General features: G+C 41.1%; 1 protein-coding gene and 1 long non-coding RNA gene across 51 annotated transcripts in view; both read right to left on the reverse strand.

The window, feature by feature from the left end:
• Window positions 1-16156, reverse strand: part of TFDP2 (transcription factor Dp-2) — a 197046-nt gene that overhangs the window by 60983 nt on the left and 119907 nt on the right.
• On the reverse strand, window positions 8757-9348 carry LOC144339034 (uncharacterized). Its single transcript, XR_013413590.1, has 2 exons — window positions 9239-9348; window positions 8757-9062 (listed from the first exon to the last, which is right to left on the reverse strand). It is a non-coding gene; the product is annotated as an uncharacterized LOC144339034 (long non-coding RNA).

The raw sequence follows: 16156 nt of genomic DNA on the forward strand, positions 1-16156 counted from the left end.
CAAAAGGACACCTTTAAATAGATTACAAAGATTCAGTCAACCAAAATTTCAGCCAGGCTGAGAGAAGTAAATAAAGTCTAAACAGTTTTTCCTAAGTGCGTGGCCTAAATTCATAGCTCCTTGGCAATAGGAGCTTGACACTGTCCAGAAGCTGATTCCTGGGACTCAGTGTATTAAAAACAACAATTTTTAAAGTTGCCTGGATTTTGGTTCTGGCAATTTCCTCAATTAACTAAATGAGATCAATCACCTAGGGAAGTGGCTAAGAAACAGAACTAAAAACTTATGCCAGATGTTGGCTCAGGCACAAGATTTTGGCTCAAATGTTATTTCAATTTATTGAGTAATATTTTTGTTTTCCACTAGAATTGTCTAGACACCACAGATTTTTTTTCCACTCATAATTCTTTAGGGGGTTCCAGTTACAATTAATAACCTTCACTATGTCCAATTAAAATGAAAAAAAATCCAGTTACATAATTGTGGTTAGTCTTTATGATGCTTATATACATTTTTTTCCATGGCATAGACTTTCTTAAAAAAAAAAAGTTTTTGCTTGAATTAGCTTTAGGAAAAATCGTCTTCACCTAAGCCTGCATCACATCCTCCTACAAGAACCAAATTGGTAACTTACTATAGGAAAGAATACATCTTTTTTGTGGATTTATAAATGTCTTAAATTAGAAGCAGTGGTATAGACCATATATACAGGGTCCAACTTCACAGGACAAGCTAACCTATAACCTAAAATAAAAGTTTTTGGTTTGTTTTGAGACAGGATTCTTGCTCTATCATTCAGCCTGGAGAGCAGTGGCACTATCAGAGTTCACTGCGGCCTCAAACTCCTGGCTCAAGTTATCCTCCTGCCTCAGCTTTCCAATGAGCTGGAACAACTGGTGTGCACCGCCATGCCCAGCTATTTTTTTTATTTTTATTTTTTTGTAGGGAGGGGGTCTCACTATATTGCCCAGGCTGGTCTCAAACTCTTGAGCTGAAGCCATCCTCCCACCTTGCCAAAGCACTGGGATTACAGGCATGAGCCACCACACCCAGCATAAGTAAGTTAAAATGACCTAGATTGTGGTGGTGTATGTGTTTGCTGAAGTCCCAATTATACCTTAATGAAATGATGGAAAAATGTAACGTGGGCAATTTCATATTAATTAGTAAGATACTAATTATAGATTATACCATCCTCTGCTTTTCCTCTTCTGTCACCTCAACTGGCCCTTAAAAAAAAATACAGATAGTTCATCTTCTTGTCTAAAAAACATCCATTCAGCTACTGTCCCTTTTAAGTCAGTCTCCTGCATCATCACAATCTTTCCCTCTCTGCCAGATCATTCACATCAGTACATAAACACGCGTAATTTCTTCCATCTCAAAAACAAAAAACAAACCAACTTTTCTTGACCATCCATCCAGTCCTCCAGTTACCAACTAATTTGTTGCCCTCTACAGCAAAACTACTCACAAAATCTGCCAGCATTTGCTGTTTCCACTTCCTCCATATCTGTTTCTTTTGAACCCTCTCTTCCCAATTTTCCCCCACAATTCCACTGAAATTCTTGGCCTTCAATTTACTTTAACCTTCCATCTACTCTGACACTTTTTAAAATCACACTTTAGAAACACTTTCTTTAGAAACACTTTCTCCACTTGACATCCAAGCCACCATTTTCTCCTGGTTCTCCTCCCAATCTACTGGCCGCTCCTTCTCAGCCTTAGTTGCTGGCTCCTTTCTCTCTAAATATTTGGGAGCCCCTTAGCTCGGTCCTCCAACCTCTTGGCTGTGAGCCCTTCCTCATGAGATGATCCCATCTAAGTCTCCTGGCTTTAAATATGCTGATGACTCTGGTGTATTTTTCTTGGGATTAAATTAATCCCTCCAACTTTGGATTCACATATCTACTATCTTCTCATTATCTCCATTTGATGTGTCATATGTATCTCATGGGATACATATGACACATCATATCCAAACTTAGCATATCCAAAATCTAACTCTGGACTGCCCCCACCCCACCCAGAAACCTCCTTCTTCATCTCAGTAAATGAAAACTCTTCAACTGCTCAGACTGAAAAGATTACTGTTGAGACCTTGATTTCTCTGATATCCCACGCTCAATTCATTCATAAATCCTGCAAGCTGGATCTTTAAAATATAGCTTGAATACAAGCACTTCTCACCTACTCCTCTGCTATCACTCTGGTCCAGGACAACATCTTGGCTTGAATTACTGCAATAGCTTCCAGATGCAGCTCCATGCTGCTGCCCACCCTACCCCACAACTCTACTTCCATGTTCTCTAATACAGTAGTCACTAGGCACAGGTGGCTACTGAGCACTTGAAATGTGGTCAGACCTGGATTTTAAGTTTATTTAATTTTAATTAACATATTTAAAAACTAAAGCAAATGAAGTATTTTCCCATTAAACACAGCTTTATCATTTTGATAGGGCTATGTTTCACTTCAATTGTTGAAAATTTAGCATCTAAACTGAGATGTGCTCTAGTTATAAAATACACATCAGATTTTGAAGACTTAGCACGAAAAACTATAAAACATCTGACTAATGTTTATATTGATTATATGTTGGATGATAATGTTTTTAACTTTTTAATTTTATTTTCTCTCTAAGGAGAGATGGAGTTTTGCTCTGTCACCCAGGCTGGAGTGTAGTGGTGCGATCTCAGCTCATTGCAACCTCCGTCTCCCGGGTTTGAGCAATTCTCCTGCCTCAGTCTCCTGAGTAGCTGGGATTACAGGGGCCCGCCACCATGCCCAGCTAATTTTTATAGAGACGGGGTTTTGCTATGTTCGCCAGGCTGGTCTCGAACTCCTGACCTCGTGATCCACCCACCTTGGCCTCCTAAAGTGCTGGGATTACAGGCGTGAGCCACCACATTTTTTTTTTTTTAAAGACAGTCTCACTCTGTCACCCAAGCTAAAGTGCAGTGGTGCGATCTCAGCTCACTACAACTTCCACCTCCTGGGTTCAAGCAGTTCTCCTGCCTCAGCTTCCTGAGTAGCTGGGACTACAGGTGCCCACCATCACGCCTGGCTTTTTTTTTTTTTTTTTTGAGACGGAGTCTTGCTCTGTCACCCAGGCTGGAGTGCAGTGGCGCGATCTGGGCTCACTGCAAGCTCCGCCTCCCGGGTTCATGCCATTCTCCTGTCTCAGCCTCCCGAGTAGCTGGGACTACAGGCGCCCGCCACCATGCCTGGCTAATTTTTTGTATTTTTTTTTTTTTTTTTTTTTTTTGAGACAGAGTCTCACTCTGTCGCCCAGGCTGGAGGGCAGTGGTGCGATCTGGGCTCACTGCAAGCTCCGCCTCCCGGGTTCACGCCATTCTCCTGCCCCAGCCTCCTGAGTAGCTGCGACTACAGGCGCCCGCCACCTTGCCCGGCTAGTTTTTTGTATTTTTTTTTTAGTAGAGACGGGGTTTCACCGTGTTAGCCAGGATGATCTCAATCTCCTGACCTCCTGATCCGCCCGCCTCAGTCTCCCAAAGTGCTGGGATTACAGGCATGAGCCACCGCACCCGGCATTTTTTTGTATTTTTAGTAGAGATGGGGTTTTGCAATGTTGGCCAGGCTGGTCTCGAACTCCTGACCTCAAGTGATCCACCTGCCTTGGCGTCCCTAAGTGCTGGGATTACAGGCATGAGCCACCACACCTGGCCGGATGGTAAGTTTTAGTAAATGTTTGTATAATGTTTTAATAATGTTTGGGTTCAATAAAATCCATCATTAAAATACATTTCACCTGTCTCTTCATACTATTAAAATGTTGCTACTAGAAAATTTGCAATTACATAAGTGAATTACATTATACTAGGAAACCCAACTGGTTTATCCTTCACACAGCACTCAGAGTGATCCCACTACATGGAGGAGTCCTCTTCGAAACTCTCCAACTGGCATCACATCTCAGTTAGCTTGAGTCCTTAATGAGGGTTTACAAAGCCCTGTATCATCTGCAGTCCTCTTTCTGACCTTGTCACCTGTCAGTCTCTCCCTACTTCATTTCTCTACATTCACACTGATCTCTTTGCTGTTCTTCAATCCATGCCAACCAAATTTCTACTTCATGGCCTTTGTCCTTCAAGTTTCCTCTGCCTGGAATCCTCCCCCAGATATCCTAAGTGTCTTATTCCCGTTTCCTTCAAGTCTGCTCAGTCGACACAGCGGCAGAGATATCTACCACCCTGTATCAGCACTTCCTAATTTACTATACTTTATTTTTCCACCATAGTACTTACCTCTATATGACACATTACATATTTATATTGACTTATGTAATTACTCTCTGTCTTGTCACTCTTAGAATGTTAAGTTCTACAACAATAGGGGCTTTGCCATCTCATTCGTTGCTCCAGCTAGGTGTCTCCAGCACCTAGCGTAAGCAGAGCTTGATAAATATTTGTTGGATGAATAAATTGATAAGTACATGAATGTCTACATGCAAGCATATATACAAATTCATAAAACTACAGTATACAGTGAAAACTGAGTCTCCTGCCATCCCGAATCACCACCAAAATATTCCCTTCCCTAGTGACAGCTGTGGTGCCAGTTTGTAGATAAGCTTCCAAAAATATCCTAGGCATATACAAACACATATGCAAAAATATCCTTTTTTTTTTTTTTTTTTTTAGATGGAGTCTCGCTCTGTCACCTAGGCTGGAGTGCAATGGCATGATCTTGGCTCACTGCAACCTCTGCCTGCCAGGATCAAGCAATTCTCCTGTCTCAACTCAGCCTCCTGAGTAGCTGGGATCACAGGCACATGCCACCATGCCTGGCTAATTTTTGTATTTTTAGTAGAGACGGGGTTTCACCATGTTGGTCAGGCTGGTTTTGAACTCCTGACCTCGTGATCCACCCGCTTTGGCCTCCCAAAGTGCTGGCATTATGGGCCTGAGTCACCGCGCCCAGCCAAAAAATATCCTTTTTTTCTATCAGTCTGAGTGTTGCTTTTATATCTATCTCAGATGTCTTTCCATATCTGTAGTGTTGCCTCAATATTTATTTATTATTTATTTATTTATTTATGAGATGGAGTCCCACTCTTGTCGTCCAGGCTGGAGTGCAGTGGCAAGATCTTGGCTCACTGTAACCTCCACCTCCTGGGTTCAAGTGATTCTCCTGCCTCAGCCTCCTGAAGAGCTGGGATTACAGGCACCCATCACCATGCTTGGCTAATTTTTGTACTTTTAGTAGAGACGGGGAGTCTCACCATGCTGGCCAGGCTGGTCTCGAACTCATGACGTCAGGTGATCCGCCCACCTTGGCCTCCCAAAGTGCCAGGATTACAGGCATAAGCCACCATGCCCAGCCTCAATGTTTATTAGCTACATGGTATTCTCTTTTATGGCTCTAGCAGTCTATTTATTGAGCTCCTGAGTAATGGAAAAGCTTTTAGTATTACATATACTACTGCAATGACTATACATATTTCTTTACCCACATTACTTGTATCAACTATGTATTTCTCCCTTTAGAAATGCAAGAAGTGTCCATTTACATATATCCTCATTAATCTAGTTTTTTATTATTTTTTTAGAGATGGGGTTTCCTTCTGTCACCCAGACTAGAGTGTAGTGGAACAATCAAAGCTCACTACAGCCTCAAACTCCAGGGTTCAAGCCATCCTCCCTGCTCAGCCTCCTGAGTATGCCACCACGTCCAGCTAATTTTTAAACTTTTTTGTAGAGACAGGGTCTCACCATGTTGCCCAGGCTATTCTCGAACTCCTGGGCTCAAGCAATCCTCCAACCTCAGCCTCCCAAAGTGGGACTATAGGTGTCAGCCACCACGCCCAGGCAACGTGTTTTTAAATTTTATTTTCTTTGACAACTTTTACATTTAAAATTAAGTATAGTAACTCATTTTGGTCTTATTTTGTTTTTAATATATTGTTATGAGTATAGATGAGCATCTTTTGTTTAAAAGTTATGTAAATGTTCCTTTTTTTGGTAGAATGTCTTTAAATATTGAAGGAATACATTTATTCTATTATACTTGCTGCAAATATTTCCCCCAATGGAACAGTGTTTGCTTTCATATATTATTCTTTGCACATTTTTAAGAATGTAGTCAATTTTGTAATTTTTAAATGACTTTTGTGTCAAACTTAAAAAGGCCTGTGTGTGTTTAAATATAAAAATGAAGGAAGTGAGGCTAATTTCCAGGGTTTTCCTAAATTTACCTTTGCTCCCTGGAAGTGCACTTTATACATGCACTTTCAACATGCTGTGTTTTACTTATCGTACAAGTTTTATATTTCCAGTTGGATATGCTGTTCTTACAAATTAATTATCAGCAGTTAGAATGTATACTAAGATTATATTAAACACCCCCCACCCCATTTTCTTATACAATTTTAAAGCCTTCATTTTAAATTATAAATCCTTGATCCACCTGGAATCTATCTGATATAAGAAGTGACAGATCCAAAGTCCCCCCCCGCCCCCCGGCCCCAGTTAGCCACTTTTAATGAATAATCCACTCACTCTCCTCCATGCTGATATGAAATGAAACCTTGAGTTTACTTATTTGGGTCAATTTATTGATTTTCTATTCTGCTCCACTGATCTGCCTCTTCATATGCCAGTTCCCCATGGTTTTGTTTCATTCATGATTAACAGTTTCACAAAAGAATATGCTGAGTTCGAAAAATAAAGTAGTGTCAGAGCATTCCCTTCCTTTCTGTACTACCTTTTAACTATTTGTTAATAACTACTGTAAAAGACTATCAATTAGCTTCAAATACAGTACTGAAGAGGTCAAGTCACAGGTCAATTCTAGAATGGGCAATTTGTTTTGCAAAGAGAAATGATTTCACAACCTTAAGACTGTATTTCTAATTTTAGCCAGCCATCTAGAAAGCAATATATGTAACTGAAAACAAAGTAGACTAGGGAGAAAGGATATGGATGACTCAGGGGATCTCTAGCACCTGTATTTCAAAAATAACTCTTGGGCCAGGGACGGTGGCTCATGTCTGTAATGCCAGCACTTTGGGAGGCCAAGGTGGACGGATCACAAGGTCAGGAGTTCGAGACCAGCCTGGCCAACATGGTGAAACCCCGTCTCTACTAAAAATACAAAAAATTAGCCAGCAGTGGTGGTGTGCGCCTGTAATCCCAGCTGCTCAGGTGGCTGAGGTAGGAGAATTGCTTGAAATCGGGAGGGGGAGGTGGAGGTTGCGGTGAGCCAAGATGGTGCCACTGCACTCCAGCCTGGGCGACAGAGCATGACTCCATCTCCGAGGGGCGGGGGTGGGGTGGGGGGGAAGAAAGAAAGAAGAAGAAAATAACTCAGGCTCTGTAGGTCAACATCTACGTAAATGAAATAAAAACAAAGACAAACTTTGCAGTTACTCTGACTTCCTTCATTTTTATGTTTAAATATACTCATATGCCTTTTTCTTTAAAAAAAACCCAAAAAACAAAAACAGTTTTCAGACCAGGTGTGATGGCTCATGCCTATAGTCCCAGCACTTTGGGAGGCTGAGGCAGGAGGATTGCTTGAGTCCAGGAATTCAAGACCAGCCTGGGCAACACAGTAAGGCCTCATCTCTACAAAAAAATAATAAAATTACCCAGGTATAGTGGCACACACTTATAGTCCCAGCTACATGGGAGGCTGAGGCAAGAGGATCTCCTGAGCCCAGGAAGTCAAGGCTGCAGTGAGCTATGTTCATGCCACTGCACTCCCATCTAGGTGACAAAGCAAGACCCTGTCTCCAAAAAAAAAAAAAAGTTTTCACTTTATTTACTAACTAGTATTACCTATCTGCACATGCATATTACACCACTGTTATGTTTTGATGCATTTGTACTGAACCATGTTCGCCAAAGTTACTAAGATTAAATCCAAAGGTAATTACCATTACAAAACTTTTTAACTGAATGACCTCAACATGACTATAATTGGGATGGGTGACAAAGAGAAGACAAAAAAGTTCGTAATATCTCCAAAGTATAATAGTTAAAGTGTCCTCTGGAACCTTCCTCTCTATATTTGGTTCTAAAAGGAGATCAGGTATCCCATTGTGCAAAGATAAGGACACAAGATCTGACACGCACATTCCTACATATCACATACACGGAAGGAAAAGCCTCAAAGTTTCTGCAGCTGTCAGAACACAGAAAACTTTCGGGATTCACCCAAATGGATCACCGAACCAGAATCTTTCCAAAGGATCCTTGAAATGACCATCATAAGAAGTGTATTTATAGCTCTCTATGGTCATATTTCTAAATGAATAATTTTTTTTTTTTTTTTTGAGATGGAGTCTCACTCTGTCGCCCAGGCTGGAGTACTGTGGTGTTATCTCAGCTCACTGCAAGCTCCGCCTCCCGGGTTCACGCCATTCTACTGCCTCGGCCCCCTGAGTAGCTGGGACTACAGGCGCCCGCCACCACGCCCAGCCAATTTTTTGTATTTTTAGTAGAGATGGGGGTTTCATCGTGTTAGCCAGGATGGTTTCGATCTCCTGACCTCGTGATCCGCCCGCCTTGGCCTCCCAAAGTGCTGGGATTACAGGCGTGAGCCACCGGCCCGGCCCCAAAAAATCTTTTATATCAGTCTTTCCTACATACTTTCCCTAGAAGATCAAACCTATTCTCTTGGCTTTGTTGAACATTTTCACTTAGGGGGCACTTTTAAAAACAATTAGATAGTGTTTAATTTAATTTAATTTAACTTAGGAGACCTAAATAATTAAACATGAGGCCAAAGTACATAAGAAAGTGGCAGTCTTTTATTGCAAATATGCACACACTCTCCGGCGAGGTTCTCTGGTCCTCAAGTGTGGGGGGCCAGGGAAGTCGCCCAGCGCTCTCGGGTGATGTTCTCCGGCCCACGAATGCGGGGGCGAAGAAGTCACCCCCGCGCTCACCGGCAGCGGACTTTCATGCCTGGGAGCTGGAGGGGGAGGAGTTTGGGGCGTGTGTGTAGGAGTGGCTTCTTGAATTTCGGTGTCCCCGGCTTGACGTCACTCTGCGCATGCTCAGTTGATTTGGTTCTTTTCCCGGGCGCGGGAAAATCTGTGAAGAAGAACCCGGAAACAACAGGGACTGCTCCATTTTGTTCACCTTCCTCCATCTTGTCCCTTCCCCCTCACCCAAACAGTTAGCTCCTTCCTTTTCTTATATCTAGAACCATAAAAGCCCTAAATTCTTAAATTTAAAAGGAGAAAAAAAATTTTTTTTTTCCATCTTACCACATGTCAAGATTTAAACACTCTCTCTTCATTGCTTAAGCAAACTCCTCAATTCAAGCTCTGGTATCTGGAATATTGGTTTCATTTAGTTCATCAAACCTAAAAGATCTTAGAAATCATTAGGGTCACTTGCAGGGCTCTTCTCCTTCAATAATTTTTTAAGTGTTTACCCAAAAACATTTGTCTCATCTATAGGTTTGATACTGCTGGTTTTTCTTTTTTTTTGGGGACAGAGTCCTGCTCAGTCGCCCAGGCTAGAGTGCAGTGGCGCGATCTCGGCTCACTGCAAGCTCCGCCTCCCGGGTTTACGCCATTCTCCTGCCTCAGCCTCCTGAGTAGCTGGGACTACAGGCGCCCGCCGCCACGCCCGGCTAATTTTTTGCATTTTTAGTAGAGACGGGGTTTCACCGTGTTAGTCAGGATGGTCTCGATCTCCTGACCTCGTGATCCGCCCGCCTCGGCCTCCCAAAGTGCTGGGATTACAGCCGTGAGCCACCGCGCCCGGCCAATACTGCTGGTTTTTCATTGGTTTCTTTATCTTTAGTTAAAACATGTACTTTTGAAATCTTTTTTCTGTTAGCATTTTCAGTCAAGGAAACTTTTCAATTGTTCAATTTCTCATTTTTCTTCCACCTGCTCAACTAAAATTTCCTAGTTTTGAAATGTATCTTCTGATTAATAATTGAAGAAGTCTACCATATGTCCTCAAACAACTTGATCCTCCCAATCCTTCCCGGCAGTTCTTCCCAAATATGAGTGATCACAAGATTCACTCCTGAGCTCCACGGGACACATAAAGATTCAAAAACTAGGTGGAGAATTTGTATTTTTAACAAGTGCCTCAGATGACTCTTATGGTCTGGTAAGACTCTTTGTTCAAATTAAGGAAATAATGAAATGCAAGTGGACTCTAGTACACTGAACTTATCTCTATTCTCATTTTAAAAAGAAAGGGGTCTGAGTGACCCTTATTTCTTCCGTTTCTTGTTCTTAAGTGTTATATTTTATCACTGTTTAGCCCATTTTCAATCACTACTGTTAGCGCCATCACGACAGCCAATACACCCACCAGATGGCACAGACATTGTTTACAGGCCTAGTAAAAGAGAAAGCGCAGAAAGCAGCACATCTTATCTCATACCAACAGCCACTGAATGGCTCGAGTTGATCAAGGCAGCTGAGTGCAACCACAAGGATCAGAATTTATGAGTACTCAAATATCCAAGAGTACTTAAGTGGAAATTATTCTCATGAAGAAGCTCACAGTCCCTCTGAGAGGGTAGCCAGACAGGGGTAACAGATAAATCCTTTTAAATTTACAGTTAAGTGAGAATTTTTCTAATATTTATAAGAGGTGACCATGACTGCAGACAGACTTTTAATTAAAAAGCTGGGTTCCTGGGCCGGGCATGGGTGGCTCACGCCTGTAATCCCAGCACTTTGGGAGGCCAAGGCAGGCGGATTATGAGGTCAGGAGTTTGAGATTAGCCTGGCCAACATGGTGAAACCCCGTCTCTAGTAAAAATACAAAAATCAGCCGGGCATGGTAGCATGCGCCTGTAGTCCCAGCTACTTGGGAGGCTGAGGCGGGAGAATCGCTTGAACCTGGGAGGTGAAGGTTGCAATGAGCCAAGATCGCACCACTGCACTCTAGTCTGGCGACAAAGCGAGATTCCATCCCCGCCCTCCCCCTCCCCCCAAAAAAAAGACAGAAAAAAAGGTTGGGTTTTTAAAATAAGTTTTTTTATTTATTATAGATGGAGTCTTGCTCTGTCACCTAGGCTGAAGTGCAGTGGTGTGATCTCAGCTCACTGCAACCTCCGCCTCCCGGGTTCAAGCGATTCTCCTGCCTCAGCCTCCTGAGTAGCTGGGATTACGGGCATGTGCCGCCACACTTGGCTTTTTTTTTTTTTTTTTTTTTTGTATTTTTGGTAGAGATGAGGTTTCGCCATGTTGTTCAGGCTGGTCTCGAACTCCTGACCTCAAGTGATCCACCTGCCTCAGCTTCCCAAAGTGCTGGGATTACAGGCGTGAACCACCACGCCCGGCTGGGGGTTTCTTAAAATAAATGTAAAACTTTAGGATACAAATTCAAAGGGCCCAAGCACCACCCATGAATTAAGAGTTCCAAAGCAGTTCTTCTCCTTAGCAAATAAAAAAGGGGATCGTTGTTTTATAATACCATGCACTAAGTAGCTCATTCAAAACTGCAGTAACTTATTGATATTATAATTTCAACAATATATTCTACTTCAGGGCTATTACTGAAGTTACATTTAAATCACATTATGAAATGCAAGAAATCTTTTTTTTTTTTTTTGGCTCTGTCGCCCAGGCTGGAGCGCAGTGATCTCGGCTCACTGCAAGCTCCGCCTCCCGGATTCACGCCATTCTCCTGCCTCAGCCTCCAGAGTAGCTGGGACTACAGGCGCCCGCCACCTCGCCCGGCTAGTTTTTTGTATTTTTTTTAGTAGAGACGGGATTTCACCGCGTTCGCCAGGATGGTCTTGATCTCCTGACCTCGTGATCCGCCTGTCTCGGCCTCCCAAAGTGCTGGGATTACAGGCTTGAGCCACCGCGCCCGGCCTAAGAAATCTTAAAAGTTAGACATCAATGACAACAAAATCTCTTTGTATTAAAAATTTATCCATTAAAGATTTTTAAATTTTTTTTGAGACAAGGTCTCACTCTGTTGCCTAGGCTGGAGTGCAGTGGCATGATCTCCACTCACTGCAGCCTTGACCTGGGCTCAAGGTTTCCTCCCATCTCATCCTCCCGAGTAGCTGGGACCACAGGTGTGTGCCACCATGCCCAGTTAATTTTTGTATTTTTTGTAGAGACAGGATTTTGTCATGTGCCCAGGCTGGTCTTGAACTCCTGAGTTAAAGTGATCTACCTACCTCGGCCTCTCCAAGTGCTGGGATTACAGGCATGTGCCACCATGCCCAGCCCATTAAAAGATTTTTCAAAACTTTTATAAATAAGTTCTACTGTGTCTACCTGGCACATAGAAAATGCTCACTTAGTGGTCTGTTCATTTTTCTGTCAGAGAAATTGCCAAGAGTTGCCAAATTTTCACCACCGGTGAGCAAAGTGGAAAACCAAAGTCCCTGGTTAATAGCCTCCAGCTTTAGAGTTATCATGTAAACATTCATTTGAAAATTGGTTTCTTGAAACTTGGTAGAAAGAAACAATATAATTACACGACAGGTTCCTGGATCAGTTCACAAAACGTAGTTAATTCATAATACACTCAAAGCACCGTACTCATACTGTTCTACCTGCTCCTAAACAATGTAAAACGTTTTCTCTTCAGAGAAATATAGGCATCAGGCACATCTCCCCTCTTACTCCACTCCAGAGATGAGAAATTTCAAAGTGGCTGTTACTTCTAGTTGCACATGTATGTGTAAGGCAGAAAAAAAAGGCTAAATCATTGATTCTCTGGGTATTCTGAATCGGGTTACAATAAACAGGTAAGGCTCAGGTTCCTCTAAGACCTCAGTTTTGTGCTAAAGAGTTCATACAAAAAGCAAGAACCACAGGTACTTCACTGCTGAAGTCTTTCAGTATATATTTTAAAGATTTAATTTAAGGCCGGGTGCGATTGCTCATGCCTGTAATCCCAGCACTTTGGGAGGCACATGCAGGCGGATCACCTGATGTCAGGAGTTCGAGACCAGCCTGGCCAACATGGTGAAACCAAGTCTCTACTAAAAATACAAAAATTAGCCAGGCATGGTAGCGGGCCCTGTAATCTCAGTTACTCGGGAGGCTGAGGCAGGAGAATTGCTCGAACCCGGGAAGCAGAGGTTGCAGCGAGCTGAGATTGCACCACTGCACTCCAGCCCTGGTGACAACAGCGAGACTCTGTCTTAAAAAAAAAAAAAAAAAAAAAAAGACAACTTTAAATTGATTATGAGTGGAAGTCTTTATTAAAGACAAATAAGGAATTACCTCTAGATGGCAGATGAATTAGAAAAGTTTTTGTTTGTTTTTTCCTTCAGACACTCCCCACCAATTTCCAGGTAACAAACTTGAATGATTTGGTTTCTCATATATAGAGTATAAGTCTACAATACAATAGAAAATTATACTCTCTATGTTCTATACTCTATATATGCTAAAACGAATGTGCTCTTTTCAACCATAATTTGAACACACATTCAATAATTCCAAGATAATTTACACATACAGAGGCAGTGGGAATTCATCTTAAAATCATTCAATTGATTTTGTTCTTCATTTCTCAATTTGAAGGGCTAGGAGTCCAAACTATTTCCTTGTTGCTGCTGTTGATATTGTTTTCCTTGTTAAGTAACTTATTGTCATGTCTACATTTATAATTGTAAGTGACACACATTTTTTATAATCACAATCTATGATGCTATCACAGTTACGTATTAACATGTGGAGTGACTAACTTTTTTTTAAGGCTGTCTATTTCATCAAAATTTCTATTCTTTGATCAGAATTGTAAAAAAAAAAAGTTATTTAGGCAAATCTATAGTTTGTAAATCCATTTTAAAGTCCATGTAAATTGTTTTACTTATTTTAGAGAGAAAAAACTCAACCACTACATGTTGCTATTCCTTAAGCGAAATGTACACAGAGAAATTTTAGAATCTGAATCTTAATTGAAATAATGATTCAATAAACTTAAAAGGCCGGGCGTGGTGGTGCATGCCTGTAATCCCAGCTACTCGGGAGGCCGAGGAAGGAGAATCGCTTGAACCCGGGAGGCAGAGGTTGCAGTGAGCCGAGATCGCACCACTGTACTCCAGCCTGGGCAACAAGAGCAAAACTCCGTTTCAAAAAAAGAAAAGAACAAACTTAAAAATCTGTAAATGTGGTTATCATTATTTGAAGAAAAGAAAATCTTCTGGCCGGGCGCGGTAGCTCACGCCTGTAATCCCAGCACTTTGGGAGGCCGAGGCGGGCGGATCACGAGGTCAGGAGATGGAGACCATCCTGGCTAACATGATGAAACCCCGTCTCAACTGAAAATACAAAAAATTAGCCGGGCAAGATGGCGGACGCCTGTAGTCCCTTAGCCCCTGCTACTCGGGAGGCTGAGGCAGGAGAATGGCGTGAACACGGGAGGCGGAGCTTGCAGTGAGCGGAGATGGCGCCACTGCACTCTCCGTCTCAAAAAAATAAAAAAAAAACCTTCAGATAAGTCCACAGATCTTAGCTAAGAGCAAGAGGAATTTTTAATAATCTCTTTGAATGTTGATATATTTTCCAGTCTTCTCTCTCCTTAGGCCAATTATTTAGAAAACCGTACAATAATTAATCCGTATGCAAATTTTAAACTATAGCTCAAAAAATTTATTGGCTACTGTAAATTATTAATTTTCCAGTGTAGGGTATGGCAAATATTCAATAAGTGCCTCATATGTGAAACAGCTGGTGTTCAGCACTGATTTTTCAAGCGCAAACTTAAGAAATGAATAAAGTTGTAATGTGTATAAATGCACATTATACAACAGCATGGGACTTCTTTGTGTTACTCGTAAAAGGAAAGGTTTTCACCTTCCTCATTATGAATTCCAAAAATTCAAAAACTGTTTTTCAAAATTTTGACTGCTTTCATTATACGCACAATGCTTCCACACTCTTCATTCCTACTGTTTCCAGCAGATAAACATTCTCCTCTTTCGATTAGCAACCAATCCAAGCTTATTATCTTTCTTTTTTGAGGCAAACTGCAACATATCATTTCAATTAAACCCAAAATATTACTCCCATATTTCTTATTCAAAGGTCTTAGGAATAAGCTTCATGCTTCTCACAGAAGATGAAATGATCTATCAACATATGTAACTGATGTTTCACATTTTATTTTCATTTTGAGATTTTGTACCTATTGTCTAGTGATAAACTTTTGCAACTGTTTCCTCTATATTTTAGATGGCTTAGGCTTAAAAAAAAAGTCTAATGATTTAATTATGAATTTTTCCTTAAGTGAAATTCACTAAAATTAATTTTCTCACATTTTCATTAATTATACAGGCAATATTTAAAGTTTTTTTAAAATGCCTCTTTAAAGGGTATGTTATTCATTTTGTTACTCTATGACTTTCAATTCCTGAATATAAAATAATAAATTTTAAATGACTAAATTTTATTTATTCACTGATTAAGTCAGATTTATGACCTCCTCTCCCCATTCCAACCACTTTGAGTTTTGAATGAAACAACCTCAATTGTAACAGAAGAAACATCTGTTGCTTTTTTTCTTCACCAGGGCTTTCCTAACTGAAAGAAGAAAGGCTCTCTGCCTGACCTCCTCTCTCCCTCTCCCTCTCCCACTCCTGCTCCCCACCCACACTACGTTCCTTAAAACTTTAAGTAAATGCATTATTTAAAATTTTACTGTATCTATTAAAAACATCATAGTTTAGAAACATTCACTTTCTTACTGAACTTCAAAGAATGACTAAATGCTATTATACATCAAAAAATAAGACATGCGTCTAACAGAATATATGTTGTAACTAAAACGCAAACTTCAAGGGTATAATTGAACTGATCAATTCAATCAAGTTGTCACATATTCCGGGCTGATTAAGAATTGTTTAGGGGTAAGATTTTCTTCAGTATCTAGATTCAGATAGCATCTTGTATGCTATATTTTCTTTGCCAGTCCAAGGCTAACATAATGGCAGTCACTACCCCAAGAGGCAGACACCAAATGGTGCCACCCACACTCTCACACTGTGCCTCATAATAAACCATAAAGCAGTGGAATGCACCGGCCCCTTTATGAGCAAACAATGCCTAAGCTTCATTAGAATACAGCTGACATTTTCAAAGCACAAATACTTTTAAGAAAAATGTACTAGGGAAAAAAAGGAATGAAACAGCTATAAAAGCTGAAATATTTTTCAAGTGTCAGGTTGATTTCCAAGGATC

Source organism: Macaca mulatta, chromosome 2, assembly GCF_049350105.2.
Source record: "Macaca mulatta isolate MMU2019108-1 chromosome 2, T2T-MMU8v2.0, whole genome shotgun sequence".
Taxonomy (NCBI): domain Eukaryota; kingdom Metazoa; phylum Chordata; class Mammalia; order Primates; family Cercopithecidae; genus Macaca; species Macaca mulatta.